Here is a 6,144-nt window from a genome sequence, read left to right as displayed (position 1 = left end):
GTGCGAGTGTGTAAGCTTCTCAATATATATTTCTATCATGTATCTATTTATCTATCTAACTGTCTTTCCATGTATCTTTGGATTCGAATAAATCTTGATATGATGTAGTGTTCAATCTAATGATATGATGTGATCTTTGTTGTAACAGAATGTGTACTTTTTTCTATACATAAATGTTTTCAGTATGATTTTCTTCCCCGGAGAAAAAAAAAATAGAACTGGTTTATATGTATGTATTGATGTAAATTAACGATTCAAGAGAATAACAACCTGGGTTCCATTACAGAGACAGATAATTGTAACATTCTCATAAGAAAATACATGATATTGGATAAGTAACCTACCTATCTAATGTAAGTATCTAATCAGATTGAAATAATAGAAATGTTTACAAGCTTTGATTTGAATTGTGAGTTGTTACACTGATTGAAATTTATTCTAATTACATTATTCAAATATTATTTTGATTACAATCATAACCTCTCTCTCTCTCTCTCTCTCTCTCTCTCTCTCTCTCTCTCTCTCTCTCTCTCTCTCTCTCTCTCTCTCTCTCTCTCTCTCTGTGTGTGTGTGTGTGTGTGTGTGTGTGTGTGTCTGTGTCTGTGTGTACATGTAAGTGTACATATTTATGGGCAATATAGCAGATAATTAGTATTTTATTACTTACTTTCACTGTATCTAGAGGTCCTCGGTAGTATAGTGGTAAGTATCCCCGCCTGTCACGCGGGAGACCGGGGTTCGATTCCCCGCCGGGGAGGAAATTACTTTTCCAGTTGTTTCTTTATTTTTATTAGTTTTATTGATATATATCCTTTAACGTAAATGTTGTTTATCTTTGCTACATTCTGTTCTTGGATATTTCTTACAGCACTGACAGCATCTACCTACTATATTGTTCGAGTGATGATTTTCATTGAATTTTTGCATACTTCCCAATATTGCTTTCCTCAATGTCAGGCACGGCTGGAGGAAGTATACGTGGGGTGGAACCTTTAGATTTGCTATAAAACGTTTGTTGTTTGGATCAGGCAAAGTAACTTGTCACAAGCAGCCTTTGAAGGACCAACTCGCCTGTTAGTAAGCTACCTTAGTGCCTCATTTTGTGTTCCTTCGTACCTGTCTTCATATATCGCTTCTTGTAACTCTCTCTCTCTCTCTCTCTCTCTCTCTCTCTCTCTCTCTCTCTCTCTCTCTCTCTCTCTCTCTATCTATCTATTTATCTATATATCTATTTTTTTTTTCTATCTCTCTCTTAATCGTTCGTCCTCAGTTCGTCTTTTAAAGGTGAGTAGTTGAGACAAAAATTGCTGCACATTTACATCAATACTTAGATAATCAATAAGAAAATAATAGGAGTTGTATAATTTGTTTTGTTTTTCTTATTATTTGGTATTTATTTTTTTATGGTCATTATTTGTCATGTGGGCTTTTATTTATTTATTCATTCATGTATTCATTTATCTTATTTTTTTTTGTTATTTGTACACGATGTTTCTTTTTTCTTATTTCTCTCGCTAATTAGCATCGAAGCGTTTCCATAATTAATTGCTTCAGGTAGTAATTTGTTTGTGCTCTTTCGTGTATTACATCCATTAGGCTTAGCACACACATGCACGCACACGCACACGCACACACACACACACACACACACACACACACACACACACACACACACACACACACACACACACACACACACACACACACACACACACACACACACACACACACACACACACTCTCTCTCTCTCTCTCTCTCTCACATTTCACATTTTTTTTTCTCTCCTAAACCACTCTATCTCATCCTTTCCTCACCGTAGCCATTGCATTTTGAGCTTTACTCCTCTATTCCTTAAGCAATATTTTCACATAGTCTACAAAAAAAAAGTTATATTATTCCCTACAACATCAGCACTTAAAGTCGAATTAAACTCCCCACACTCCCTCATTCCTTCTTCCCTCCCGATCACTCCTCCCCCCATCATCTATCCCTCCCTCCTTCCCTCTCTCCACACCATAATAATATCCATACACGGCCCTAAGTACTGGAAGAAGAAGACAAATACCTGGGCAATAAATTAAAGTGAAGATCCTTCCCTTAATACTCCGTACGTACATACATTTTCTCATATCCTTCCTCCAAAAACAAACACATTCATAACCACACGTTTATCTACAGCCAAAGTACGTTGAATATATTTCTTTGCCATATCTCTATTTTCTTTTATATTTTTTCCTCGGTCTCTATCAGAAATTTCTTTTTATTTCGGGTATAAGTTGACGTAGGGAAGGGAAGTCTTGGAAGTTGTGATGTGAAGGAGAAAAGGGAGGGAAGTAAGGAAGGAAAGGGGCAGATATGGGAAAAGGAGGAGTTGGAGAAAGTATTATGAGAAATTGAGAAATTATGGTATAGGAATAGTAGAGGAAAATAGTAGAGAGAGAGAGAGAGAGAGAGAGAGAGAGAGAGAGAGAGAGAGAGAGAGAGAGAGAGAGAGAGAATCAGCATATGTGAAGAAGTAGAATGGAAAAAAAATGCATTAGTGACTTAACGAAAGACAGCTTCTAAAAACTTAAACATGGGGTCTTGTCAGGCGATTGCTGTAAAGTAGCAAAATTATCGCTATTAAGATGCAGCATCCGACTCACCTGTTAAAACGATCCTCTCTTGGTACCTCCTGTCTTTTATTCCTTCCTCTTCCATCTCCTTGTCTTCTCATCTTCACTCATCTCCTCTTATCGCTCTTCGTTATTTTCGCTTCTCTTCGCCTTTCTGTCCGTTTATCCTTCCCCTTCTGTTCTGTTTCTTATGTGTTGCTTTTCTTATCTATTTTTTGGCACTTATTGGTTTTTAGTGTTTGTTTTATTTTCTATTTATCATTTTTTTGTGTTTTATTTTCATTCTTTTTATTCCATTTCATCATTTTCCTTTCCTTTTGTTCTCTTCTTTTCCATCCTCCTTTCCTTTTCTTACCTTCCATTTTCTTTCTTTCTCTTCCTTACTTACAATTCTATTTAATTTCGTTTGATTTTTTTTCATATTCTTTTTTTCAATTTCCTTTTCATCTCTTACTTATTTAATTTCCTACGTGTGTGCATCTCAAATCATACGGTCCTGTCATCTTGAATAGAATTTTTACGTGTTTCTTCTTTGTGTTCTTTCCTTCCTCCTTTTTACCCCCCCTCCTAACCTCCTTCTGCTTTCTGTTTGCCCTTTTATATTTCTGATGCAGTTATTTTATCCTTTTTCTTCTATTTCATTATCTATTTGAGTGTATTTATTCGTCCTATGTTTCTTGGTCCCCTCTTTCCCTTTCCACACTTCCCATATCTCCCAGCACACCTTTCATCATGTGTTCTCTTTATCCCCCTCATCTTTTACCCCTAACGTAGCTTAATCCTCGTCCTCTTCCTCTTCCTCCTCCTCTTTATCACATCATTTGTCTTCCCTCCTCCTTCCTTCCTTCGTCCTCCCCGCCAGTTTCGTATACACTATCCCTTTCTGCATTTCCTCCTCCTCCTCCTCCTCCTCCTCCTCCTCCTCCTCCTCCTCCTCCTCTTCTTCCTGGTCTTCCTCCTGTGGGTATAAGTAGCGTCGAAGTGACACGTCGGGAAGGAAGAGCCGATAATGGTGATACATCGAAGAAGACCAAGAAGAAGAGGAGTAAGAAGAAGAAGAAGAAGAGGAGGAGGAGGAGGAGGAGGAAGAGGAGGAGAGGTTGTCAGTGCCCAGATGTATTTTATTGACAGTAATTCACGTCTCTCCGTCTCTGGTTATGGCTAAAGTAAACACACACACACACACACACACACACACACACACACACACACACACACACACACACACACACACACACACACACACACACACACACACACACACACACACTCTCTCTCTCTCTCTCTCTCTCTCTCTCTCTCTCTCTCTCTCTCTCTCTCTCTCAAAAAGCAGCAGCTACTCATAAGTCACGATATACAAGGAGAATCACACCAGTGAACACAGCACGATAATAGGAGAAGGAGGAGCAGCAGGAGGAGGAGGAGGAAGAGAGGGAGTACTGACCACACCCGTCCTTTACCACCTCCTCCTTCGTTCTCCATCCTTGTTACCTCCCTTTCCCTGCTGTGTCCTTCCTTTCTAAGCACCATAACAAACATCATGTCCCTCGTTCCTCTTTTGCCTAACCCTCCTCCCTCTCCCTTTCTCCCTTTCTCTCTTTCTTCCTTTCTCTCTTTCTCTAACCCACGAGAAACTACCACCACCCACCGACCAAACAACCAGACAACCACCCAGGCAGCCAGCCAACCAACCAGCCACTGACTACCCCACTAAGTCGATTGTCACTCCTTCTATAAACTCCGAGGACAGACGGACACTTAAGCTCGTGATGTTGTTTATACTGGAGCGTGTTTGCATGTTTATAAGTTTGCAGTTCTTGTCCCGTATAAGGGTTTGCTATATATGGGTGTCCTCGAGGCGCCGCTGGTCAGGGAATCAGGTCCTTATGGCAAGCGTTTCCACGGATGATCTTCGTTTTTAGTCCCTCATCCTTCAAGCTTTATGGGGAAATGGGAGTGATGGTGCGGGTTATCAAAATACATGTTGGTGATATTTGGGCGTATGAAAGGAAAGGGAGAATGGCGGGAGAATGACGCTATCTATGGGAATGACAACGTTCAGGTGGGGGATTTAAAGGGCTATGGAAAGGTGGATTGGTGGAAGTGGGTGGAGGGGGAAGAGTAGTTGTGTATTGTCAGGAGATGTGGAGGAATGATAGTTGTATTGATTGAGTGGATACGTGCGTGTGTATGTAGATTGTGGAGGGGAGATATGGTGCAGGGTTGGGTGTGGAGTGGAGGCTGCAAACTGTACAGAGAGAGAGAGAGAGAGAGAGAGAGAGAGAGAGAGAGAGAGAGAGAGAGAGAGAGAGAGAGAGAGAGAGAGAGAGAGAGAGAGAGAGGTGATTTTTATGGGGTATGTGGGAGTAATGTAGGGACAGAGGGTGTGTAAGGGTGAGTGGTGGTGTGAAAGGGGTGAGAGGACGTGAAACATGTGTATGTAAAGGGAAAGGTGAATGTGTAGGGGTGAAATAGGTGTGTGTGTGTGTGTGTGTGTGTGTGTGTGTGTGTGTGTGTGTGTGTGTGTGTGTGTTTAAAGATGGAAACGTTAGGGCACCTTTGGGAGGGTGGTCTGTAAGAGAGAGAGAGAGAGAGAGAGAGAGAGAGAGAGAGAGAGAGAGAGAGAGAGAGAGAGAATAATCATCACACAAATCAAGCTAAGTTATGACAAGATTTTGCATTCGGATTCACAAACATTTAAACATATCAAATGTGACGCTGATTTTGGAAGCAGACGCCACTTCACTTTCGTAAACCCCTTAAAAAAGAAAGAAAGAAAAAAATGAGGAAGAAGCACAAGTGGAAGAGCTGGCGACAAATGGAACTTTAGATGAAAGGTTTGGTTGAAAATGATGGCCGTGAAGGAGGCTAACGGTGGCAGGAGGTTATGGTAGCGGTGGTTAAAGAGATGATGAAAGAAGGTAGGCGGGTGAATAGATGGCGACAGGTGGGTCTTTGCTGGGTGCCAGATGGGGCTTGGCGATAACAGGGGAGGGTATCAGGTGGTGGTGGCAGAGGCAGGTGGCGATAAGAACAGGTGGCTTGAAACAGACAGACTGCAGATAAACAGAGGACAGCAACACAGCTTGTAGAGAAGGAAAGTCGTGGAGCAGGGGATGACAGCGAGAGTTTAGATAGCAAGCAGGTAGGCGCACAGACAGACAGACAGACAGATAGCACCGGAGTTGAGGCGTGTACCGTTAACCGTGTTAGTCATGTGCTGCTGCGTGGCTGACAAGGGGCTACTGGCGCTGATGACGAAGGAGGAGTTCTGTGTATTCCTGAACCTTGAGCCCATCGCTGGTGAAAACGTAAATAGCGAAGGTGACGGTGAATCAGAGAGAGAGAGAGAGAGAGAGAGAGAGAGTTAGTGTTGTGTGAATTTCTTGTTGTAAAAATACTCAGACGTGGATGTAAGACTAGGCGGTGATTAACAGTATAATAAAACAATAATTACGGGACGCGGTAGGACTGCCTGCTTACAAACACTGAAGATTTATGGAAGTGTAAGTAACAGTAAGTGGAGTG

General features: G+C 41.5%; 1 non-coding gene across 1 annotated transcript; it reads left to right on the top strand.

The window, feature by feature from the left end:
* Positions 1-685: 685 nt before the first annotated feature.
* On the top strand, positions 686-757 carry Trnad-guc. Its single transcript has one exon. It is a non-coding gene; the product is annotated as a tRNA-Asp (tRNA).
* The last annotated feature ends 5,387 nt before the right edge of the window (positions 758-6,144 follow it).

Source organism: Portunus trituberculatus, chromosome 38 (genome assembly GCF_017591435.1).
Source record: "Portunus trituberculatus isolate SZX2019 chromosome 38, ASM1759143v1, whole genome shotgun sequence".
Classification (NCBI taxonomy): domain Eukaryota; kingdom Metazoa; phylum Arthropoda; class Malacostraca; order Decapoda; family Portunidae; genus Portunus; species Portunus trituberculatus.
Note: the sequence above shows the minus strand (reverse complement) of the source record. Positions and strands in the feature narration are given on the sequence as shown.